Genomic DNA, 27,804 nt, shown 5'->3' with positions numbered 1-27,804 from the left:
GTTAATAATAAAATTGTAGTAGTAATTTTTTGGTTGAATTCAGTATTTACTCTCAAATCCGGTAGCTGTGATAGGATATCTGGTATCAGCCTTGGCATCGACTGAATAGTGCTTTTAGCACTTGACTACTTAGTATGACTTAAAAATAGATATTCTGAAATCCTTTACCATCAATTATTTTTTTTCCAAAGACAGAAGCCAAAAGATGAGAATAACAGAGGTATAATGCCTGCATGTCAGTGATGTTTCAGGCTTATGATAATCTTTTCCTTAGTTAGAAGTGTTATCAGTCCCAGGTAAATTGTCCAGTGAGCAAAACTTACATGGACGTAACTTACCTGGACTTTGCCCTTCTGCCACATAAGATATATCCCTTAATCCTTTAGCAACCACTACACACCTAGGAAAAATTATTTGAGGCCTTGGAGTTGCAAAACTAAATTATTCAAGGACATAATTTAAAAAATTCATTTAAATAGTATATGATAAATATTTAAAACTGATAAGCAAAATACTTTTCTATCGGTCTTTATTTATATTGTTGTTCTTGCCTGGAACCTCCATTTTCATTTGCCTTACCTTTCAAATCTCAATAATTGCCTCTACAAGTTCGTTATTATTATTATTATTATTATTTTGGAACTAGCTTCCAGGGAGTTAAGAACACATCATTAGTTATCCATAGTTTGCCTCATAATGCTTGGATTAATACAATGGTTCTCAAGTTTGGCATCCATTACACTCACCTGAAGGGACTGTTAAGCCACAGATTGGTGGGTTCTACCATCAGATTGCTAACTATGTCTGGGATGGGGTCCAAGAATTTACATTTCTGACAATTTCCCATATGATGCTAAATGCTATTTATTAGCATCATTTTATTTTAGCAACAATTTTATTTCATCTAAAAGCAGCACTCTATGTTAATATTGGTTTACAGAATAATGAGGTCCCTACTGAAGCCTCTGTTCTCTTTTCATCAGCACCCTTCCCCCCACCTTCCCCTCTTCCCCTCTTCCCCACTTCCTCCCTTCCGAAGGCAACCTGCAAAGCAACAGCAAGCTTTGCTAGATTGGACCTTCCTTCACAAAGGAAGATACTCCAAATGGTCCCCTTGCCATGTGGAAGTGAAGAAGCTGAGGATAAAGCTGGCAAAAAATGTGCTCTGTTGAATGCTGCGTCAAAATACATTACAGCTCGGGACACAGGATGCCAGAAGCAAGTATTTTAAAGTAAATCTGAAAGCAAAGGTTAAAAATGTTGACAACAACATATGCATTTACCTTTCTTCCCATTTCTTCTTCTTGCTTTAAAGGTTTTCTTATTCTCTGCCCAAATACTTATTGATGGGAACTGATGAAAGGACAGAAATGAAAAAAAAAAGAAAAAGAAAAAAGAGAAAAACACAATTGTCTGTGACCTTACTCTTTGGCTTATGTTCATTAAAATGGTAAAACTGGATGAAGTAATTTTAATTCTGCTCTTTACCTTTCTTTTCTTTTTCGCTCTTCATTCCGCTTTTAGAATGCTCTTTCTTACCTTGCTTTCCCTAGATGCATCTTCCATTGTTAGCACTATCTGGAGTTCAAAAATCTTTTCAGATGTAAAATTCTCTCTGCGTTTATTGTCTGGCTTTTAATTTTTAATGTCTTTCTTTTTTTCCCCCACACCTACTACTTGCATTTTTCTTTCCCATGGATTTGATCTTGTTGGCAGCTAGCATTGTCTCCATTATTTCATCCTGCTCACATAAATATTGTCAAAGCACTCACCCCTGTTTTACCCCAGAGGAGAAACTAATGGATACAGAATATGCTACCCCTTTTCTTTCTTTCAAAAAGAAATGTCTCCCTTGTAAGTTTCTTTATATTTCCCTTTAATAATTAATCTAGTTTTTGTTATTTAAAAAGCAGTGTCATCCCCTTCTAAAGATTTGTTCTATGTTGGAATCTTGTGAATTCTAATCACTCGTAGAAAAGGAAAGTATTATAAGGAGTGGAAAAGGATCAAAAATGAGGAAGAGAACACCATTTCACCTGTTGTATTTCTTCTCTTTTTTAAGGACAATTGTGTAAGATTCCAAACTTTATATAAATGCCTTAATTCTATATTGGTACAATTCCTATCCTTCATGATACTTAAATAAGATAAAATATTAGACTATGTCTCCTAAAATCTGAAAAATACCTATTTTTAAAACTTACTACAATGGGATTATCTCTAGGAGACATATTCTCAATGTGTTATATGCAAATTTTGGTCAGTGAAATTATCGTTTCAGTGACTTAGCTTTTGCTTTCTGAGCTTTTGTTTCTGGCATGAACCTGTGCCTTCTTAGGATCCCATCAAAGCATCTTTATATTTATATTCTAACAGGCAGAAAGGGGTAATATAGTGGCTTGTAAGATTTTGGCCTTATTGAAATAGTTTGTGGACTGGTATAGCAAAAAAAAAAAAAAAATTTTTTTTATGTAGTATAGTTGGTGTCAACTATCCCTGTGCCTCAGAACCATCTGAAGAGTTGATAAAAAAACTACAAATGCCAGGAGGAAGGACCAACATGGCGGCTAGGAGGGCACTGAGCTCACCTACCTGCACGAACACATTAAAAACTACAGAGCTTAAACTCTCAGAAATTTAATTTCAGTGGCCTAGGGGAAGGCGGCAAGGAGTGAGTATTTTAAAAGAAACTTCTGAGTTGATTCTACAGTGCAGTTGGAATTGTGAACCATTGATTTAACGTCAGGTTGATGAACTGTGGATGTGCATACGTGGACAAGAGCTTCTTCGTGGCACAAGGCAAACTGTGGCTTCTCAACGTGTGTCCTTTTAGTGGCATATCTCTTGGTGTCCTAAGAGATGACTTGAACTCTAGTCCCACAGTGGTTAAGTTTGCCCCTGCCTCTTCTTTTGCATGGCTATTATATGTCATTACTTTGAGGAGTAATATAAATATCCAAATTACTGATGAAAATCAGGGTGAGAGGATTAAAGAGTTGGGAAGCCAGAGAGCATCCTTTATAGTGCAGAACAATGAAGAGAGTGCATATGCTTTTGTTTCTGAATCTGCAAAGTGTGCCTTGACTCTGGTGATATCCATCATGTCAACCTCTCCTGCAAACTTGCTGTTGTCTATCTATAGAGATGTGACATTAAGTAGCCCATATACTGGGTTATTTATTTGTTTATAGGTTAATTGTTTAGAATATTGATCTCCTGGGCTCATTTTCCCATTCTTTCTCAAACACCCTTTCAAATCAATGGACATAAACTAGGATAGATTCTTCCATACAGGGGACTCTTAAAATTCTTTCTACTTGGTGCCTTTTTAAAAAATCACTCTTGTAAGAAAGCATAATCCAGTATAAATATTGCTACCACTCCAGAAGTTACTGCAGGGTTTTAGGCCCTCATTTTTGGAGAGCTGCAAGGAACTAATTGGAAGACAATAAATTGTTGACCACTTGCCCTTTTGATTAATTTAGCAGTGATTATATAGAGAAAGGCCTCAAGTTGCCAGAAAATTCTATAAATGTTTCAAAGGAAAAACTTGAAGATGTGTTATTCAGCTATGTGAGGGTATCCGTGGGACCAAATCTTCCTTTAAAAATGCAATAAAAAATATAAGCTTAATTCTGAGCAGTGGAGATACAGACTCTCACCTTCCCCCACTTTTCTACTTCCCACAGTTGTAATTGTACCATAACTTCTGCCTTAATTTTGTAAGGCATTTGTTTTTTTAATTAGCAAAAAAAGTAAATTCAGAGCCTGCTGCTTGGCCAGCATGTAGGCATGTGAAGAGAAGCTGGGTCAGGGGCTCCCAAGGGCATGTAAATTACAGGATTGTGTGTAAACAGAGCTGGGAGGCCATTAAGCTGGAGAGAGCACTGCAGGGAAGCAGCATCTGGAGGGGAACCCTGATTTTTGCCTCTGGGCCCAAGAAATCAACCAGAACCTGAGGTGACCTCTCAGAGTGAGGGCAGAGGAACTGTTATGAGCTAAGAACTAGAAAACTGAATATGAAGAGAAGGAAGATTCCAGAATGGAGGCCTCAGTAGCAAAGAGGGATCAAAAACAGGAGATAGAAATGTAGGTATGGACAAATGATCAATAGGCACATGAAAAAATGCTCAATATCACTAATTATAAGAGAAATGCAAATCAAAACTACAATGAGGTATCACCTCACACCAGTCAGAATGGCCATCATTCAAAAATCCACAAATGACAAATGCTGGAGAGGCTGTGGAGAAAGGGGAACCCTCCTACACTGCTGGTGGGAATGCAGTTTGGTGCAGCCACTGTGGAAAACAGCATGGAGATTCCTCAGAAGACTAGGAATAGACTTACCATATGACCCAGGAATCCCGCTCCTGGGCATCCCGTTCCTTCTGGGAACCCTACTTCAGGATGACACCTGCACCCCAATGTTCATAGCAGCACTATTTAGAATAGCCAAGACATGGAGACAGCCTAAATGTCCATCAACGATGACTGGATAAAGAAGATGTGGTATATTTATACAATGGAATACTACTCAGCCATAAAAACCGGCAACATAATGCCATTTGCAGCAACATGGATGCTCCTGGAGAATATCATTCTAAGTGAAGTAAGCCAGAAAGAGAAAGAAAAATACCATATGAGATCGTTCATATGTGGAATCTTAAAAAAAAACAAAGCATAAATACAGAACAGAAATAGACTCATAGACATAGAATACAAACTTGTGGTTGCCAAGAGGGCAGGAGGTGGGAAGGGACAGACTGGGATTTCAAAACGTAGAATAGATAAACAAGATTATACTGTATAGCACAGGGAAATATATACAAGATCTTATGGTAGCTCACAGAGAAAAAAATGTGACAATGAATATATATATGTGTTCATGTATACCTGAAAAATTGTGCTCTACACTGGAATTTGACACAACATTGTAAAATGATTATAAATCAATAAAAAATGTTTAAAAAGAAAAGAAATGTAGGTAATTCCAGGAGCAGAGAGAGCTAATATAGGGATGAGAGCTGGCAGAGACATCAGAAGTGAAGTGGAATCAGGGGAGATGGGCCAGAGGCCTGGATAAATTCAGCCAACCAAGAGCAGGTTGCTTTAGTTGTCTGAATTCTGCCCTTAATTTTACACTGTTTTTTATATCTTCTTGTTTTCTTTGGTATTACTTGGTATTAAGATTAAGAAACATATTTTATTCTTGCTGGATCTAATGACACTTGCTATTGGACAAAGACAACTCTACAGGTGGATAACTTGTTCCTTGAAAACATTGGTGCAGCCTCTGTCAGATGAGGTTTTTTGGATCATTTTTTATTCTGGATTATAACTTTCAGCTTTTTTTTTTTCCTCATTCTAAGAGTCTGTGTATCTCTAGGATCATTTCTCACTCATGTGCTCTTGTTGAATGAAATGTGTTTTCTTAGCTTAACAGGGCACATGTAGAATGGTAAAAAAAAATGTGGAACTTGATAGTTCTTGGCCATTACTGAAACAGTGACATTTTACTATAATCACTTGGAAATGTGTTCTGCTATAATTAAGAGATACTCCAAACACTGGCTTAAACACATACAGATTTATGTGGATCTGATACCAAGAAGTCCTGGAATGGTCCACTGTGATGCTGGCGGGGTCCTGGTTCTTCTCTGTCTCCTGCACACCTTTAGTCTAAGCAGCTCTCATTTCAGTGCTCTAGGCAGTACAAGAAGGAAACGGTATTATGCGACATGTACAGACTTGGGAATCATTTCTTTCCAATAACAGAAATCCTCGGTTTGAGTATCAGTCACGTAGCCATCTAGAGCTGCAGGGAATTATAGGGAAGTGAGTATTTCTGTCTTGGCACACTGTCAACTTGGGTGGTGGAATGGATTTGGGTAGACAGCTACCAGCATCACGCAAAAGCTTATGGATAAATGCGGGAGTAGCTGAATTCTTCATACTTGAGAATTAGACCAATTACAGGACTAATTTCTAAATTAATAGTGAGATTAATCAGCTCATACTGTGACTACTGCATCAGCCATAGTCCTCCAAATACAGTTGGATCACCTGGGCATCCTGCCCTTGAAAGCAGGTAAAAGCCCATATTGGAGAAGATCCCCTGTGTTTTCAGTTACACAGACTGGCTTCAGATTGCCCACCTGACTGGCCATCTTCTTTTCATTTCTCTGGCTACTGAATCTCTCAGATTTATGCTCTTGTTTCTCAGGACTACCTCAGACTCTGCTTCTTGGGGTGACCTGGAATCCTAGATTACTGGCTTTGTCTCACGAACCTCTTTTGCTTTATTGTGGTCCCTTGGTCCTTTGGCTCTGAAAAAAAGACATTCTCACACCCTTGGAATGGAGGCCATAAGTACTCCATGATGTCTGTGTAGATAGAATTGAGGGGCCATGGCAATCTGGTTTAAGTGTGGGCCTGGAGTTCCTCTCCTGAATATGTGTTGCATGGTAAGGCCTTGGTTTTTGCTTAGATTCTCTGTTTATTCAGATGGAGGTCATGGGGATTGATAAGCGCTTCCAGTTTGCTTCCTGGAGTGGTCACTGACATTTATATAGGAGGCTGGGCCTCTGTGAATGAACACATTTATCCCTAGATTATAATACAGTATTTGACAACGTGGTAACAGCCTAAGTTCCTGACCCCCGTTTTTTCCTAGTGACAATTGTTTCTGAATAAAACGTAGGCAGATTTCCAAAAATATAGAGCAATATTTTTATATTTTGCAATGGAGAGAGCTATATGTAGTGATATTTTTCTTCTTATTCAGAAAAGAGATTGTATTCTTATGTTCATAAGTGATTACTTAATCCAAACAAGATTGAGAGGGTGTGCTAGTCAAAAAAAAAAAAAAAAAAAAAAAAGAGGTGAGAGTAGTTGGAGAAGGTGACAGCAGGGAATCAGCAGGAGAGCAGAGCTGGCTGACACAGGGAAAGTTTTCCATATTGTGCCCACCTGGGTTTTCTTGTCTTCAACTTTCTGAAATGCTGGCCTAATTCTCATGTTTGTAGAATTTTGCCTTTAACTTAAAAATGTCTGAATAAGAGGTGACATAAGACCAGAAATCTCTGAGAGAGAAGAGTTAAAGCCCCATTGTGACTCAAATCTGAAACATGGCCAAGTGTCACAGAAAGTGGAAAAACTGCGTCAATTGTACTGTTTCTCCAGGTGAAAAGGCCACAAAAACCACAGATGTTTAAACTTGGAAGGAAACTTGTCAGAAGTGCTTTCTGGTGTATAGTCTGAATATTCTTTTGGAATTAAACAGTATCCCCCAGGGAAAGCAAGGATCTTAAATAATTTTCTTTAAAAACATTGATTTTCGTCATTAGAAGTAATGTATCTCTCTTTCTAATAAATGTAAAGAAGACAGAATCTTTTTTTTTAAATCAACTTCTTCTTGGGGTTGGTCTGCCCTCTAGGTATACTTCATTTACAAATTAATCAAAACTCAGTTAATGACCTTCACTTAGGCTGTTGCCTTCTAGTCCTTCTCTAGAACCTGCCTCTTCACTCTTTGTCGATGTGGCCCTCCCCAGCTGTCTCTTCCTCCCATGGAGACCATTACGTACAGGTAGAGAAGTTCTAGAACATGTGTTAGTGTTCATCCCTACAGTTTTTTGCTATTGAGCTTCATTATTGCGAACAGATTGCAAGTAGATTGTCTTTAATATTCTCCTGAAGCATATTCATTTTGTGTGTCGGTTGGTGAATACCATTGTGGAATAAACATGCCATTGTTAATTAGATATAATTGGTAGTTAGGTCATTTTCCCCTCAAAAGTCAGAAGAAATACAAATAAGTTCTTATATTTTGGTTGGTCTGTTACAATCAAATGGGAACAAAGCACTTATATTTAATTTGTAGAAGCCACTAATTCTTGCCTTCCTGTTTGTTGTTTCATGATGTTAGGTCAACAGTACTACGTGAAACAAAAGTATTGTATCCAAAACGGAAGGCCTTTTGGATTTACGTCATCGGAGTCTAGTAGTTGACCTTGAGCACAATTTGAGGCAAGGAAGAACTGAGCTCAAAAGGACCTCCAAATTTGGGTCAAATCTGGCAATATTTAACAAAAGAAGTTTGAACTCAGCATGCAGTCAATACGTGATAGCTATGTAAAAGAGGGGATGTTGGGTTTTTTTGTTTTTATTTTTTTCTTTTCTGTTCATTCAAGAAAGATTATTTTTCGTCTCCATTGAGTAAAGAATGAGGGGATGTGGTTAGGTTGGATGACGGGAGGAAGTTTTTTGCGGTTAAGAGCTCTCTTTTCCACGAGAGAAGTGGTTTTCAGAGTGTACAGCCAGCAGCACTCTTCCCGCAGGTGACCTAAATGCCTTTCTGTCTGTAATATGGAAATGTCTGTATTCTGGGTTCTACTATAGGTAAATAATTTACTTGCAATTTTTAAATTTTAGAACCCTGGTAAAATTTGGGGGATTAGCAAGTGAGAACAGATGAGGTAGATGACCTGAGGGGTCTTTGAGACCGTTGATAACAATGATGCCATGGTCCAAAATATGAAAAATAAATGTTTTCTTAAAAGACAACTTCTGCCTCAAAGTGAAGGAATAAGATTTTTTTTAAATGGAGGTTCTAGGGATTGAACTCAGGACCTCATGCCCACTAAGTATGTGCTCTACTGCTAAGCTATACACCTCCCCCTACCCCAAGTTATAAGATTTTTTAAAGGCTGATTTCTTTGTACAAACTTGAGTAAACAATATAACTATGCATAATGTACCTAATGGTTACTCAGACTCCTTTATATCAGATATTACATAGGGACCCAGGACTGGAGTTCACTGGAAACTCAGTTTCTTCAAATACTGTGTGTCCCCTATTCCTAGAAAAGAGTGAGTAGATCGGGTTCCAAGGAGAACCCCTATCTGCTGTGGTTTGGAACAAAAATGTGAACCAATACAATTCTCTCACTTGGTTATTTGAATTAAGAAACATGAGAGAAAGTGGCCAGTGAGTGATGGAACCTGAGGTCAAAGGGCCAGGAAGTTGAGAGTTGGACGCAAACTTATGAATCAGTATAAACTATGGGAGCTTCTCTTCTGTGAAGAGCTGAGAGTGGAACAAGCATCCACAGAGGAATTGAGATGCCCTAAGGGAGAGATTATATGTCCTCTCTGCTCCTCGTTTCTGGAAACCTCTTAAAAACACACCACCAGTCCTGAGATTCAAGATACTGTTATGGTTTTAAAATACATTTCACTTTACTTGCAATTTTATTTCTTCTCTTTGCAGCCAAACTAGCCATACTAGAGTAATCAGTTTTACTTAGACCCAAATAATTTTTGCAGGGGTGTGTTCAAGAAGCAATATTTTTCGTATTCTTTATTTCATTGCTTCATTTTATTTCCACAGCAAACACATATTTTTCCTGAAATACAACACTTGTAACTAATGTGAATAATTTTAAAGGATGTGTTAGTGACATAAAATCTTGGAAACCTTTGGAAAATTTTGAAAATAAAATACACTTGAAGATTTTGATCCAAACCAATTTTCTAAGATGAATTTTTATTTGTAGTAATAACAGTATATACTGTATGGTCTTTTCTGAGTTATAAGTCGTAGTCAGTGATTAACAGGGATGATGATGAACAACTTGACGAAAGGGGGAAAATATCAGCTTTGTAAATATGTCAAAGTAACTAGACATTTGATGCAACTTTTAAGTTTCTGTGTGTGTAGATACCACCTCATTGACCTATACGAGAAATTGTTTTATTTTATTGAATAATGACTTCCAATTGGAGACTTAAATGTGTTTACTTTAAAACTTTACTCTTACTCTTGATGGAATCTCATTTTCTCCCCAGCTGTGGCCATGGCAGCTGGATGTGGAGAAGGTGCCAGCTGACACCTGGCGGAGTCCTCCCTCCCCATGAATCCCTCCCTAGGCATTGATTTCTCTGGTGTTGTGGACAAGAGGGAAGCATATGGGAGGCATAAGTCTTTTCTCATGACTGCTCATGTATCAGAGGTGGATCTGTGTCTCCCTCTGGTAGACTTAGTCTGGCTCTAACTGATGCTGGTCATATCTGCTGGCAACGTTTCTACCCAGATGGTGTGCTTGGTTCTCTTTGAGTGGTACTTAACTTTTCCCCAGCTCTGTCACTGAAGCATCCCCCAGAGAAGCAGATGTGTCTCCCTTTTCTTTCCCCAGCCTATACCTACCTCAACTCCTCCTGTGGATTGGACATCCCATCTATTGCTCTAGCAGCTGTCTGGGCATTCTCAACCTATCTCTGTGCTTCCTTCTGCAGAGCTGAGACATTCATCCTCATGCTGGGAGGGCTGAGGAGAGCTGGGATGAGGTGCCTAGGAACACCAAACCCCTAAGCTCCACTGGCATAGGATGCTCCAGTGGTCTCCACTGTTCGTAAATCTCTAAGCCAGAAGGAGGCATCATTCTTTATGTTCAAGGTTGCCCTCTAAAACTTTAAAAGAAACCTGTGAAACACCCACTTCCTTCCCTCCACAGTGAGGGAAACAGGCCAAAAATGATAATACAACAAACCTTTAGAGTTCTCCAAAGAATTCTCCCCAGGAGTTCCTTGGCACGCTCCTTCCTGGGGCGTCGCCAGCAAGGACCTGAGGGGTCTGCAGCTCAGCAGCCCTCCAGCCAGAGAACAAGATGTCATTCACTTTTTCTTTCTGGAGGTCCTCACGAATGGTAACCTCGACTTTTCAGAGGGGAAACATCCCAGATTCCTTATGTTTTCTTCACAAATACCGCAGTACCCATCTCGTATGGCTCCCTGATCTTCTTTCTGGATGTGAGGATTAGTGGGGGATTGACCACTTGGTGAAAGTTCTGCGCTGTGTCTCTCAACAAGTCCTGCAGGGAAGTTGCTGGCTCTAGCTCCAGCTGAGGACAGCTCCTTGTCAGTAGAGGAAAACTTCTGCTTTTTTTCCAGAACAATACAGAAAATTCTACTTTACCTATAAATTAGAGACAATATTTGTCCCCAGCTCTCAACATTTTATTCAGCGCTTTTCAAATACTGGAACTTAGTAAACATTTGTTAAAAATAAAGACAGGAACAGTTTGGATAAGTTCAACTTTAATTTCAAGAAAAAAAAAAAAAACCTTAAGAAGCTTCCAAGAGAGATGGAAAATGTCTGATAGAATGAAAGGCTACGTAGAGGTTAGAATGGATTTATGAGAAGATATCAGATCCAAGTAATCTGACATAATTCCCTGCTGACATTCTCTGATGAAAATTAATGATTAGAAGATGATGTATTAAGATACTGTATACAGTTTAACTCAGGCAAAGTTGTGCACTTTGTAAAATAGTAGAGAAAAGGGATTTGGGAATCAGTACTAAAACAAACAGCCAACAAATAGAAATAAATATCGAGTTCTAGGCTGTGCCTATACACGATGAAGATATCAACCATTCCAGTTTGTGTCTTTTTTTAAAAACTCATTTGACTTTTATTTGACTGACTTGACCAAACTGACTTGCTGTTTTGGAGCCATGGAAACAGGGTTGTGATGTGCAATTGGATCAGACAAAATAAATACAGATGGGCTTGACTATTTATGATTTTTTTTCTTTTGTATAGCTATTTGTGGGATTGACTTGTGTAACACAGTCGCTAGTTCACATTTCCTATAAAGTTTCTCCCTCACCCCCCTTTTTTTTCAAAGGGAGAATTATATTCAGAGTAGGGTAGATTTTAGGAAGATTTGGAAAGAAGGAGTTACCAGTTTGTGCTTACTGTAGATAGCGTGGCCCTCCAAAATTCAGGAGGACCCTCACTCCATTTCAGAAGTGTTCCCTACTGAAATTGTATGTGTATTGGCTCATCAAGTGTCTCTCCCCCTCAGCGTGGTAAGCAGCTTAAAAACTACATCCTATGTGTTTTTGCATTACCAGCAACTATCATGGAACCTAGCACATAGTAGGCACAGGATAATAGCTTAATGCATGAGTGAATAATTATTAGAAGCCCTCACATCAGTCTCACAACCTAACCCTGGTATTTCATTTCCGTGGAGTGAGAACCCAGTTACCCGAGTGTTCCCGAAGATACTAGTTTCTACCTAACCCCTGATATGGTTACTCTGTTCCTGACTCATGGGTGTCTGCATAATTGGAGTTAGGATTTTCTCCTGAAATGCATCTTGTTTACCAGACACCGCTAATTTCCCAAGCCTCGTCTGCCCACTAGCCAGCATAGAACCCCACCGCTAGCCCTCGGTTGCAAAGACATTGCAAACCACTCATCTCCCCTGGACACCGTTATAAAACCTTTTATGTGACCGTGATCATTGTCTGAGAGAGGCTCCTGCTTCCATGTTTGTGACTGGTGTCTCACCCTATTCAGAATTTTTGAATATTGATATCAATAAAAAAACGAGTTCCAACTTTCCTGCTGCTTTGGAATTTTTACTGCTGGGACCATTTCAGCTCATAGGAGGCTAGTCCTCAGTTTGAGTTAGTCTTGTGGTGTCAGAACAATTTGTCCCCAGTTTCCTGCCTTGGCCCATAAGCAGACAGGCAGATGAGATCATGTTCACACTGCTTCAAGTTTATCATCCTGGAATAGGATAGCCTTTTGCACCCTCCATTCTTCTCTCAGCAACCTTCTGTCCACCAAGAACTTGCCATTCATGCTGCCCACAGAGACTGAGAGATTTCCAGTGTACACTAATGTCATTGCTCTATTGGCGAGTTTTCCCCTTGGACCAGTCCCCCGCCTCTATTTCATCCCCTTAGGACCATGGTCTCTACTTCTGCTGCTTGGATTGATCAGGGAAATTGGGCAGTAAATATTTAATACATACTGAACATTTTGTAGGTCTCATGGATTGTATTGAAAAACACCTAGGATCAATAAAAACATTCTCAGAAGTTATTGAACTATGAGGGATTCTTCTGAATAAAATACATAGTAACAAGAACAAATGGGGAAAAAATGTTGGGCTTTGTATAAGCTATTAAATCTGTTGATGCATCTGAGTAACACAGTTGATGACTTGTGATAAAACAAACATTTACTGTGGGAAATATTTCAAAGATCAGAAGCAGCCTCTTTTTGGTGGTGGTGGGAAGCAGCTTTTTTATTTGAGAAAGAAAAGATAACATTTGAGGGATTTGGGCAACTTTAAAAAAGATGTGTTCATCCCCCATTGAGGACTTTCTGATAATTTGATAATTTGAACTCTTTAAAAGTAAGAAAGTTAATACCAGTCTGATGAAATTCACATTTATTGCATCCAAACTCTCTTTTCCCTATCCCTTTGTCCATGTGACACCCACCTCAGGGATTTGGTGGCTACCAAAAAAACAAAAAAAACAAAAAAAACAACTTGTGATAATTTATTTTCTTTTCTGATTGTGTTTCCAGTAACAGTTATCCCAAACTTGTCCCATTTCCCACACTATCTCAAACATATTTTACTTCCCTTTCCCTTAGCAGATTTTATTAAATGTTATATTACTGAAATGATTTCAACCATCTGATAAACTATCTCTATCCAATATTTCTTTTCATTTTTGACCAAATGTTTCTATTTCCCTAAAATTTTGGAGGAAGAAACATCTCTTCCTGGCGAGACTAAGCCTCTACTTTTCATAGAATCTCATCCCCCAGCCTCCAGTTAGACACTGCCTCAGAGTCAGGTGCTAAATCATTGTGTATATCATCGGGTCTTTTATAAAAAATAACCCTTCATTCTGTACCTTTATCACTTAATATTGTCATCTTATGTCTTTTCCCTTTTATTGCAAAACTCGGTAGAGTAGCTTTTGAGTGCTACTTGCTATCCCTTACAGTTTTCACCTAGCCCTTCATTAATGAAGTTCCATTAGCCTTGAATGCTCATCATTCTACTCGAACTGTTTTTTTTTTTTTCAGGATTAACAATAAACTCATAATTAGTCATTTCGTTTCTCTTTGGGCTTCATCTTCCTCAACCTCCTTGCAATATACGGTACGGTTAACCCCTTCTCTCCTCTTGAATTATTCTGTTTGCTTTCATAACACCATGCTCTCTAAATTATCTTTCTACATTAAAAAAAAATCAGCTTTTTTGAGATATCATTCACATACCATGTGAATAATTTTTAGCCAATGGAATGTGAATTTAAGTTATGCATGCCATTCCAGGACTTTCCCATACACACAAAGCTATTTTCCATGCTATTTCCATTTTTTACTTGACTGTGAACCAGTAAGCCACCATGTTGAAGGTGGTGGAGGCACCAGACAGAAGGAAAAAAGAAAGGAGCCTGAGTCTCTGAATCGCTGCTTGGAGAGGAGCCTACTGCCACTAGGGAGCACTTCCTTGGACTTAATATGGGCAGGAAATACATGCATTTACACTTAAGTTATTGTTCACTGTCAGGTTTGTTGTAATAGCAGCCAGTGTAAACTAAACTAACATAAGAATGATTATAGCAACTTACAAATGCTACATCACCATATAAAAATCAGCTGTGCCAACATTCAGTATTTTTATATGCCAAATTCATTATTGAAAAGCAGTGTTTGATTTTCTTTACTCTATTACTGTAAGTAAATACTTTTATATATTAATTTGCCATTTGTATTTTTTTTGTAAATTACCCAATTATTTCTTTGTTAATATTTCTCTGAAGGTGTTTGTCTTCCCTTATAAGTTCTTTACATTTTAAGGACATAGCATTTTATCTGTCATAGAGATTACAAATTATTTTTCATGATTTTTTATTTTGTCATAATTTTTTTTGGTGCTTAGACATTTAATAATTGTATATAGACAATTCCTTTATAGTTTTCTTTTATAATATTCCTTTATTGTTCCTACCTTTGCTGTCATTTCCCAAAAGTCCTTCCTGACTCAAGAATTATATTCTAGTAGTTTCATAAAATTTTTAAAACATTTAAATGCTCACTCACAGTATTGGTTAGATCTACAACTCTGAGTGGCTAGCCAGATCCCTACACTGTCCTGGGCAATCACATGGTGCCCCTCACAGCAGTCCTCTCTCAGTCCTTGTGTCCTGACCCCTGTGCCACTGGACCTGGAGCTGAAATCTCTGGGGTTAAAGAACTCTTCTGATCATGGTCCAGTGCAATTAGAGATCTTAGCGTCTAAGGAAGTACTCTTCATTTACTGTCCTCCAACCCTGCCTACACTTACCCACCCACTTGTGTTTGGGGCTGAGATGGAGAGGGAGGGAGGTCCTCGGCCCGCAGAGTGTGCTGATCTTTTCTCATGTCCTGCTTCTCCCCCTCTGTTGCTGCAGTTGGGTTTGCTCACTGTTTTCAATGCACATGTCGAAGCCTCCAGGCACAGGCAGCCATGTTCCCTGACTTGACATCTCATCCCTCATTCTTCCTCAGATCTCGTCAACCTGCACAGTCTGCTCCGCCAACAGCTGATAGCAGGATGACTGTGGGGAAGGCAGTGACAGCAATAGCTGTTCGGCATTTATTTTACCTTTGGTTTTTGCTGCACAGGAAATTCCAGGACTGATGAGGTCTGAGGTGCGGAGGAGACGTAGAGGAGCACTGGGTTTGGGGAAGGTGAGATACTCAGAAATCTGCACTTTCTCCTCCTCCAATACAATGATATTTGGGACAAGGGAGGTCTCTGGCAATGATTTAATGCCTCCTTTGTTTGCATGTTTGTCCATTAAACTAGCAGTGCTGACAGATACATGGAGAGTAGCATGTTGTCACTAAGGCTCAAATATTCCTGTTTCCTGTATATCATTCATAAGACTTTTGTAAATTCAGAGGCAAAACACAGAATCAGGTTCCTATCATCTGCATTCTTGCTTCTTCAATTGTTCTCATTACCAAAATGACTTCCCATAGCACCTGCTTCCACAGCTCAGTGCTGTGCAAGGAGAACCAGGTGGGAAGAGATGCTGCCCTGCCCTCCAGGAGTTTTTGATCCAAGACCAACTGCCCAGGGAGAGACAGACCTTATTTCTGTATCCTTTTCTTCTCTGTTACCTGCCATACAGCTTGTCCTCATGGATGGGGTACACAGACTTTATCCTCTGACCCACATCCCAGTCCTGTCTTGGTTATTTACTACCTATGTGACCTTGCAACTCATTTAACTCTTCTGAGTCTCTACTTCCTCATTTATAAAATGGGTACAACAGCGAAGCCTATGTTACAGGGTTGTTGCAAGATTAGACTTAGTGTTTATAAACTAAACCTACAGTGAGTATTCAATTACTGGGAGTTGTTGGCATTTTGGAAAGTGAATCTAATGATATATGTGTGGACATCACCTTCCTTGTGTAGGGATCGAATCGGTGCCCTGGATGAGTACAGAGGAGCTAAGTTTTGGAAATCTATCACTTCCGATTAATAGTCCTCTCATCCACTGCCCGGTCTGTATTCCTTCTCCATTGAATCAAGTTACGAAGCTAGCATAAAATGCTTATTAAGTTACCCACATAGATATTATCTGTGGGATCGAGTCATAATACACATTATCTGGATAGGTTAGCCTGAACATAACATCTCAACCAAATTCTGCTTCTGGGTGACTTAAGCTACTGGACTTTTGATTAATTCCACTTAACCAAAGTTAGTCATGGTTGCAGTTACTGTGCTGGTGTAGCTTGTGGAGAGGGTTCCCTACGGACACATTTTTCTATTAAAAATGATGACTCTAAATATCATGTCCTTCGCTGCATTTATGTATGTAATAATTTAAGTTGCTAATTTGTTCATGTAGGATTATCCACTCTAACTAAATTGAAGAACACTGTTACAGATTAAATGGTAATGATGTTTGATCCTTTTGCATAGTCAGTTAGTACTGGCTATACTTATGCTGGATGCTGCTCAAATAGAATGACTGATGGATGAGGTGGGTTTTTTCTTTCACATTGACTTGTCACCAATCTTGTTAACTCCATGGGCCAATTTTCCTTCAGTCTCATCAGATACACGCTCCTTTGATTTTCTTCTGAGCAGGAAACTGAACCTTCTGGTGTTGTCCTCATGTTCCTGCCCTCAGCCAGCTATCTCACAGTTCCTTAAAGCACGTGCATAGAATTCGTACTCCTCCACGTCCTTCCACTGGAACTCCATAATACTGACCTCATTTCCAGTTTCCTCCTTCATCCCTCCATATATGAAGAAAAATGCCAACTGCCTAATGATGTGAGGGAAAAGTGGGGATAATTATTTGGAATTTTAAGCATTTTTCTTAAGAGTTTGAAGGTCCAGTATATTTTGAAAGGATAGGGCCATTTTTGGAAGAAGAGAGGGAAGATGGAATTCACAGTCTTGGCATCCTCTCACATTCCAGAAGCTGGAGCATGTATGCGTAGGGGGATTTCTTGCATCAATCATATTCTACCTCCTTTGTTGTTTGCCAATTAATGTATGAATTCCTGCAACACGATTATAAGTAACTTGGAGTCAAAGAATCTTTTTTAGAAATGTACTTGCCTCAGGATGCTTAGCATGGTGTAGGAAAATTGTAAGTACTCAGTGGATTCTTGCTGAATGGACTTGAGAGAGACTTTCTGCTTCTCACTGCCTCCCTAATGTCAAGTTGCCCAAAGTTGGTTCATGGGAACTTGTTCATATGTCTGCTCCATGGTAATTAAGGCAAATGCTTACAAGAAGAAGGGTCAATGAGGTACAAACAGAGTCAGATTGGGATACATGGACCATGCCCTTTTTGGATACCTCATGACTCCAAATACTTTTCATAATAGAAGCCCACTAACTTTTCCACTAAATGATGATGTGAAATCTGCTCCAAAATATATGAACTGCTTAAAAATAATGGCTCATAGAAGTTAAATGGAAAACGAAAAATTCCTGAGACAGAGCTGATGATGTCTGTTGCGTGGTAGCATGGGGGCCCATCAGGAGCTGTTTCGAGAATGGACACCTCCCTAACTAGAGCTAGGCTGGCAGATAAGCAGAACCGGCAGTCACCCAGGTGCGAGCCCAGGAAATGTACTTTGATACTGAGATTTGAGCCTATTTGCTGCAGCCTTAGCACTGTTAATTTATCACTTGGTGGCTAAGGAGTGCTGGTAAGCAAGGGGCTGTAGGAAAAGAGGTAGACGATGTATTTTATAATGAATGCACTATCTATTACTAAATACATTAGATCACTACTCACTGAGACACATTCTCCTCTTTGTGCCAGGATGGTCTTGGAAGTTGGAATGTCTGTTGTTCAGGTGATTGATTTATTTTGTCCTTCTGAAGCTTCTCTGAGGTGGTCTGGGATAAGCCTGGTGACCTGATAGAATTTGCTTGAAGCCGTTGCCTTAGTCATGGACTAAACGAGGCCTGTGCTGATTTGGTGCCTGTTTTGGTGAGCTTGGTGGAAGATGGCAACATCACAGACATGTGGTCCTGGGTCCCACCTCTCCTGATGCTTTGTTCGTGACTGAAGCTTGTTTTCCTGACACTGTTTACCACTCCCCAACTGCAGTAGACCTTGCAGGGATGTACCAATGAAAGGCAAGGCAGACAAATTCTGCCCTTTTATGAAAAAGAAGGTGGTTATGGAGACTTGTGTGCAAAGCTGAATTGTGACATGTTTATGACTAAAAATACATGCTGGCAATGCCATCTCCAGAGTGGGAAAGTTTTATTTTGTAATTTCCATAACTCGAAAGACTTGATGGTTAAAAAAAAGACTTGGTGGTTTTTTCCTCTAAGTTTTCATGTATTGGTGTTCTACATCTGTTTGTAAAATGGTGACTGACCCTCTGGGAAGTATTATTTTGATGCCAAAAGACAGGTAAAACCCAGAATTCATAATTTTCTGACTAGAATCTTAAAAACCCTATATTGATAGTAACCTGATGAAGGACCAATGTACTGAGGTAACCAAGAGCTTTGTGACTTTATAAATGGGGGATATAAATGATGGTTTAGGAACCCTATAATATCAGGCCCTCTTGCTGGGGTCCCTTTAGTTTGCTGGTACATCTAGGTGGTACATTTCAGGCATCTGACAAAACTAGACTCTTTAGCTTAAATATTATCTCAATATACACTTTTTAAAAATTGTGTGCTCCTGACTTTGGAGTATTATAAGTTCTTTGGAATTTGATTATAAGGTCCAAGTTTTGATTATAAAATATCATTCACTAAAAAGGATAACATTTTAAAAATTATTCAATTTAAATCATCATCCTTCACATTTTATGAATTTTTATAAAAATTAAACTGTTTAACAAAAAATCTACCAAAAAACCTCTTTAGATCACTGATCTCTTTTACTATTTATTTTGTTGAGATTCTTTCCCACTATTTCTTATTAAAATTTAGAGTGCCAGATTCCATCAGACCTTCACCATTTCATGTAAGCCTCCACCACACAGTAACAATGGACTGATTCATAAATGTTAAACAGTAGATTCATACATGAAAATGTAAGCCCTTATTTCTAAAGTTGAACAATATTAATACATTTAGCCTGAAGAAATTTATATTTCTGCAAGGACTCCATGCGTAATAGGTGTTAACCCGGTCACAAGTATATGGCTGGAAAGGCCCCCACCAGAGGCAGCCATGGCGGATCTTTGAGACCCTCAGGTACCCCTCTGTGCGTGGTTTGATTCTCCAATTTTACCTTCTTCTCTCTGAGGCTGGACTTGGAGTTCTTGCTTAATTCCTTGGCTTCACTCCTGTACTTCTTAGGCTTGATGACCTGGGTCAGACTTTCAGGATTCCTGTCCTGGTCTCTGAGCTGCAGCACCAGCTAGCCCTCAGATCCTGAAGGCCACATGTCCCAAGTCAGCAGGTGGCTGGGTCTGAATTCTGTTTTGCCACTGCTTGACTTGACTAGGCTTGGAGTTGGTTGTGCTCTGTGTCCTAGTTTCACTAAACTCCATGAGAGCAGGGTCTGACTCCTTGACAGTAGCAGTCTAACAATTTTAGAAACAAGCTATGGAAAGCAGAGGAGGGAGGTTCCAAAGGAATCTTAGAGTGAAAATTTTGGTACTGTCATAACACCTACACGTTTTCTTGGTCTTTAGTTTAAATTTTTGTTGCTGGGTTTACTTAAAGTGAGCTGCAGCTTCTTTCCTAATTTTCCTCTAGGCTTTAATTTACAGAATGGAATGACATTCTTGCTCTTTACATTTTGGGGGAAGATGGAATAGAGTGATTGAATTATGAAAAAGAATAACAATCATTGTGAGGTAACCCAGTGATTTAAAGATTTGTGGCTTTGATTGGAGCCTATTTTGAAAGAGGATGGCTCACTAAGTATAGGCAAATCAAATCAGTGGACATTTTATTAATTTGTCTCATTAAAAAAAGAGTCAATCAGTATCATACCTCAAGGAATAGTCACATAAAATCAGATTCAAATATGACTAATTAAAAGGAATTTCCAAGAGTAACTCAGCATGATGCCAAATTAAAGAGCAGCTGCACCTGAGGAGCTAGGAACACTAAGGGAATTCAGGAGGAAGCTGTGCTTGGCACCAGCAAGCGCCTTGGGGAGTGAGACTCAAGAGATTAGAGTCAAGAAAAGTTGAATGAATTTTACTATTCTCAAAGGACAATGCTCAAAGAAGACAGAGTTAAACAGCAAGACGAGTCAGAAAAAGGTGTGTTAAGAGTGTTCTGAGGATCTGGGTCCCACTTGCGTTGATGACCTAGTGGGAGCTACGTAAGGTAGCACAGGGGACAGAAGGACCTGGAAGCCATAGAGGGCCAGGGAACTGAGAGAGGGGTGAAATTGTAGCCAAGAAAGGAATCCAGCTTGAAAGCTGAGAGAAACTGGATTAAGTAATAAACCAGCAGGACTGGAAGAAGATACAAATGTATCTTGGGCATCAGTGTTGGTATGTTGAAAAATGTAGGCTGAGGTTTGGGTGAGCTCTGAGGTGAATCTTGAAGGACTCATTCAGAATAGACACTGAGCATGAACTCTGTGAGTGATTTTACTAGTTCTCTTCACACGTGTTTTGAGCATCCACTGTTTAACCCACACTAGAGTTGACATTCTGGGAAAATACAGAAGCGAATGAAACATATCTCTTGTCCCTATACGACTTTGTATGGTCAAGGCTTGGTATGGCTGGTACCTCACAGGCACTTACATATTTTTTGACTGTCTTCTTTTGTGTCTTGGCACAGTGGGGTGCTGGAATCAGCTCACGTGGGCACAAGAGCTGTTTGTTGGCATCTCTTCCCAACTCTGTGTTCAGTGACATCATGCTGGAAGCTTAAATTTGACCGTGGTGGAAGTATTTTCATCACAGGGCGGAATTTTGGAATTAGTGTTTATCTGGTGGATGTGAATGGCTTTGTTATTTTTCCTATGAAAAGTGGAAGCACTGTGTTTCTTCCTATCCTTATAGAGGGTTCCATTCATAAGTTTATGCAAAGTGGGTCTTGGCCCCACCACCTCTCAGGTTAGACACTCAGGGTCATTTTGTATCTGTGATTTCAGATACACTAATTTGCTAACATTGAGATTAGAGCAGAAATAACCTCAGTGCTCTGGTAATGCCAATTACCTCTGAAACAGCCAGACTGAAGACAGATAAGAGTCCCCAGATGACTGATTAAAATATGGTATCCTGAAAATTAAATGTCTGATTTGAGTGCAGATGTAGCACAAAGATTTGTTATCTGAGTTGACTCAGATTGAATGCTAAAATTGGGGAAACTCACTAGGAATAATATAACTGTTATACTCCCCCTGTAGGAATGAAAAAGAAAGAATTTTATACTTCTGGGGCATGTTAAAGTCAGAAAAAATTGGGATTGAAATCTTTTACGTAGAGCTTTTAAGTCATAAAACTTACTAATAAGACAGCAGAAGTCAAATAGCAGAACTAAGGATGAAATTAAAATTTCTGTGATGAGACACCCTTAGTCTAATGTTACCATTTAATTTGTGCTTTTCAAATAGCATTATATATAACTCAATTTTTTTATAAGAGAGCAGCAGAACTTTCTGTGGTAGGCTCATTTCATTTTGGCCAATGCTTCTGTCTCCATGTGCTATCTAGAATTTTTGGATAATGACCTATTTTTAAGGCATAAAGTTGGAAAAGATTTCAAGAGATTAGAAAATGAGTGATTTAACGAAATTGGTATCAGACTTGGCAGTGTGCTTTAAAGATCCAGGTTCTATTTTAATTAATGAAATATCAACATATGGATAATGTTGAGGAATGGACTAAAGAATCAAGAAAGGCATATTTGAATTGTCACTTGTTTAAGCTATATCCTAGATGCTAGAATGGAGGAAATGTCTGTCTTCCTACAAGGTTATGAAACTATCATGCATTTATTTTTTTTTAATTAATAGTAAATAAAATATCATTTATTTATTTATATCAATAGTTGGTTTATGATATTTATATTAGTTTTGGGTGTAAAACGTAGTGATTCAGAATTTTTATAGATTATACTCCATTTAAAATTATTATAAAATATTGGCTATATTCCCTATGCTGTGCAATGTATCCTTGTAGCTTATTTTTTACACTGGAGTTTGTTCCTCTGAGTCCCCTACCCTTAATTTTCTCCTCCCGCCTCCCGTCTCCCTGCTGCTAACCACTAGTTTGCTCTTTATATCCGTGAGTCTGTTTTAGAGGATAGTTTGCTCTGGTTCATGACCTTGGGGTCCAGTCTGTCACCTTTAGATCACAGGTTTACTTAACTTCTAGCTCCAGGTAGCTTTCAGCCACAGGTTTTTTCAGGTTCCTTGCACAGTTGTTAGACCCTCGTTCCAGTCTCGGCCTCTAGCACTGAGACTGCTTTGGCCTGCCACTCGTGGGACACTTCTTGTCCTTTTATTCACTGGACTCTAAGACAACAGGCTACTTCTGCTAATTTCTGCTCCTGGATGTCCAAAGAACCAGAGAGTCTTTCGTGTATTATCTTTTATGTAATATATAAAGATTTATATGTTACATGAAATCATTATATGTATATACATATATGTGTTTGTATAATATATGTATGAATATATACATACATGAATTTACATATATTATATGAATCTCTAGCACTTAGCTTCTAGCAGGATGCATGGCATCAAGTAGCCACATGTTAAATACTTATAAGATTAAAGTTGATTGCCAATGTTATGACCTTGGTTACTAATTATTCATAGTAAAAATTTTAAGCTACTGTATTGTTTTTCCAAATGAGTTTTTCTTTGTTAAGCACTGTAATTCTGTTTTTAGTTAAAATTATGCTGAAGCAAATTTACTTTTATGTTGGCAATCCAGACTCCATTCTTTGGCTTCAAATGAATCAAAAGGATTGTCTAGATTTTCAAAATCTTAAACAGGCTCTGAAAGAATCAACAAAGATACTAAATAAAACACTTACAGGATAAAATTTCCTTTTGGGAAAACATAAAACAATTTTTTAGGAAGTCATTTGATAAATTTACACTCATGTGTTCATAGCTGGTAATCAGACTTGTGGAAACCTTCTGGAAACCTCAAAAATATGATAAACAATGTAATATTTATCTGAAATTTGAAGGAGCTGGTGTCAGAAAAAGAAAATGATACTTGTGAAGCCATAAACTTTGCACATAGAGTTGTTCTTAATGATCTAATATTAATTTAAAATAAATTTAATTATTAAGTATATGGACCATTATTTAATAAATTTTAGAAAAAAATAGATTAAAAGGATTGAGAAAAGGAAAGTGGTGGGGGATAGGGAAGTTCCTAATACCCTTTGACTCTCAAAAGTAATTAATGGTGCATACTTTTTTTTTCTTTTTCATGTCCTTTTTCACTATGGGTTATACAAGATACTGAGTATAGTTCCCTCTACTATACAGTAGGACCTTGTTTCTTATTTATTTTGTGTATAGTAGCTAGTATCTGCAAATCCTAAATTCTCAATTTATGCCTCCCCTTCCCCCCCAGTAACCATTAGTTTATTTTCTATGTCTGTGAGTCTGTTTCTATTTTGTAAATAAGTTCATTGGTGTCATTTTTTTAGATTCTACATATAAGTGATATCACATGGTATTTGTCTTTTCCTGGCTTACATCATTTAATATGATAATCTGCAGGTCCATCTACATTACTGCAGATGGCATTATGGCATTATTTCATTCTTTTATATGGCTGAGATATATATTTATATTTATATTATTTATATTTATATTTATATTTATATTTATACTTATATTTATATTTATATATATCTCCAACAACTTCTTTATCCAGTCCTCTGTTGATGGACAATCAGGTTGCTTCCATGTCTTGGCTATTGTAAATAATGCTGCTGTGAACATTGGGGTGCATGTGTCTTGCTGAATTGGAATTTTCTCTGGATATATGCCCAGGAATGGGATTGCTGGATCACATGGTAAGTCTATTTTTAGTTTTTTAAGGAGTCTCCATACTGTGTGTCTCCTTTTATGTTAAATGAGTGAATCTATGAAAATAACGTGTTCATCACTGAGACAGCCAGAAAAAGAGCAAGTGCTTCCATTACGATCAAGTGCAGGGTAGTCAGCTAGAGACTCCATGCACTAAGTCATAGAACATCAGTGCGTTAAAGCCAAGTATGTTCCTGTATTAGTTTCCTGAGCCTGCCATAACAATTAAACACAAATTTAAACAGAAATCTGTTTCCCCACAGTTCTGGTGGCCAGCAGTTGGCAGGGCCGAACTCCCTCTAGAGCCTCTTGGAGAGATTCTGTTCCTTGGCTCTTTCAGGTTCTGGCGGCCGCTGGCATTCCTTGGCTAGTGGTTGCAGCATTTTACATCACCTTCTTCTTCTCTCAACTCCATCTGCCTCTCTCGTAAGGATACTTGTGATGGCATTTGGTGTTACGCACATAATCCAGGATAAGCTCCTTTCTTCAAGATTCTTAACTTAACCATATCTTTGGCCATGAAAGGTATATTCATTCTTTTGTCATGTAAGGTACTATTCACAGATTCTAGAGGTTTGAGCATTGTATTGATTTGCTAGGGCTGCTAAACAGAAACCACATATTAGGTACCTTAAACCTCAGAAGTTCATTGTCTCACATTCCTGGAGGCTAACAGCCTAAGATCAAGGTGTTGGCAGGTTTGATATCTCCTGAGGCCTCCCTCTTTGGTTTGCAGACCACCCTCTTCTTATCATGTCCTTGTGTGTTCTTTCCTCTCTGCACTGTTTCCCTGTGCCCCATTTGTGTGTCCAAATTTCCTTTTCTTATAAGGGCTCTAGTCAGATTGGCTCACCCTAAAGGACCCGCTTTAACTTAATTTCCTCCTGAAAGACCTTATCTCCACATGCAGTCACATCCTGACATACTGGGAGTTAGGACTTCAACATACAAATTGGAGGCGGCGGGCACAGTGCAGCCCAGACCAGACGTGAACACATCTTTTGGGGGCCACCATTCAGCCCACTACCAATGTGTAACTTTCAATTAAAATCATAAGAAAAAAATGTTAGATATAATCTACTGCGCTCTATTCACCAGTGCAGGCAAGTGTAATACATCTACATGGTAGTCTCATTAGTATGGCTGAAATTTCAAAGAAAAAGAGCTCTATCAGGAGCTTCTGACAATTAACTAGAAAAATCACTTACATGGAATAGTCATTTCTCAGTGAGGCACGATTAAATGTTAGCATGCTGCAAAATCTCATGCTGGTATTTATTTGGGAATATAAAAAAACTTTCCCTTTCATTTATGGATTTATAGATACACTTGTGAAGATTACAACAGAAAAGAATTCTCCCTTGGTTAAAAGAAAGCATGTAATTTAAGTGGAGGCATAATTTATACTTTACGCTGCAATTGCCTGACTTTAATGAGAAAATAAAGTAAATTCCTATCTACTTTCCTGGGAATCATTCCAGCTCTCAGTAATCTGCTGCAGTGGGATGCCAGGAAGTGGCTGTTCATAGAGAGATGGCCCCGACGTCCACATCTATAAGCACAAATAGGTTGCTTTCTTAATAGCATTATCTTTGATTACAAAGAAAGTGAACTAATTTTAATATGTATATATATATATTTATAGAGATACATCATGCACATACCATGTACATGCTGCCAGGACATCTAAGAACATGAAAATTACAAATATAAAACACTATACCAATTTCATAGAAAGTCCCTTGTCTTTGCACTTTGCTTCCTTCATATTTATTTATTCTTGCTCCAGACCTCAGACTCTTCTGCATTGCCCGTATGCAGTGGTTCCACTATCCCTTTCATTTCTTATCTCCATGGTTATCCTATTTACCTTCAGAATTATGAGCACAGGCTTGGGCTTCAAGTATAGAACAAACTCATTCAGTGTCAAGTGTTTCAGAATTCATGATAATTTGAACATGTACTGGGTTGAATAATGTCTCCCTCCCACACACACACAAATGTCTACCTGGAACCTCAGACTATAACCTTCTTTGAAAATAAAGTCTTTGCAGATGTAACTGGTTAAATCAAGATGCTGGATTAGGGTGAGTTCAATGACTGGGGTTTTCGTAAGAATCAATAGAGACACAGACAGGAGAGAAGGCCATGTGAAGATGGAGGCAGAGAACTGAGTGATTGATCTGCAGGTCAAGGAATATTAAGGATTAATAGCAACCACAAGAGTCAGAAGATTCAAGGAAGCAGTCTCCCCTAGAGGCTTTGGAGAGTGGATGGTCCTGCTGATGCTTTGATTTCAGACTTCTGGCCTCTAGAACTGTGAGACGATAAATTTCTGTTTTAAGCCACTCAGTTTGTGGTAGTTTCATATGGGCCACCTAGGAAACAAATACAGAACATGAGTGTGATAATTTGAACCTATGAAGAAAGTGTACTCCAGACAAAAGTTACTAGAGATGAGCCTAGACAAAATATAATTAGTGTTATCCCAGAGCAGAGGCATTCTTTTTACAGCATCTTTGTCAAATGGTCACCTAGCCCCACCCAGAGATGAAGGGTACTGCATTTGGGGGAAGCTCTAATTGTTAGTGACCTAACACCTGCCTTCCTGTAATTCCACTGAGTCTAGTTGCACCCTCTACTTAAAACTCTTGACCCCTTTTTTGATGTCATTTGAAATATTTTCAAAGTCTTCAATCACCTCTTAATTTGTTCTTTTTTGTGTTAGTCAGTTCAATTTCTCCCAATATATGCAATGGATTCTAAATTCCTAACCATTATGTATTTCCTCTCCTGTATACACCTTATTTTGGCAAATGTTCTTCTGAGGATCAAATACATTTTTCCTGATAAAGTTTGACTAGCCCAGAGAAGCCTGGAACTAATTCTTCCTGTAATTTGGGCATAAAAATTGTATCTTAAAGCTAAGGTGAAATTCAGAGTTTTTAACCAACACCTTATATACTTGGTCAATTAATCTTTTATTGTACAATTAATACATGAATCAATTATTCTGGTAATAGTTTCACACCATAGATAAATATGTAGAATCAAACAAGAGAGACCCTTCCCACCTCTCCCTTCTAAACACTTATACCTAGAGATAAGCATTCAACAATTTGGAATTTGTCTTTCTGGTTCTTATTTTATGTGTTTAAATACGTACACACCCATATGCGTGTGTATGTACACATCAATAGTCTTATAAAAGTAGGGTATTGCTTTGTGTGTTTTCTACATCTCAACTAATTCTTTTATACTTTTCTCAGCTAAATGATTTGTCTGGAGCATTTAAAAGCCACATATATTGCTGGTGAAATTTCAGTACTAAATGCAAGATTTTTGATACTGAATTCAAGACATTTAAAAATGTCTTTTTGTGTTTGCATTTTGTGTTCATCAATATCATTTAAAATTTTAACTTGTGTATCTAACACATTGGTAATCT

This window comes from Camelus dromedarius, chromosome 15 (assembly GCF_036321535.1).
Source record: "Camelus dromedarius isolate mCamDro1 chromosome 15, mCamDro1.pat, whole genome shotgun sequence".
NCBI lineage: Eukaryota > Metazoa > Chordata > Mammalia > Artiodactyla > Camelidae > Camelus > Camelus dromedarius.
This window is presented reverse-complemented; position numbering follows the sequence as displayed.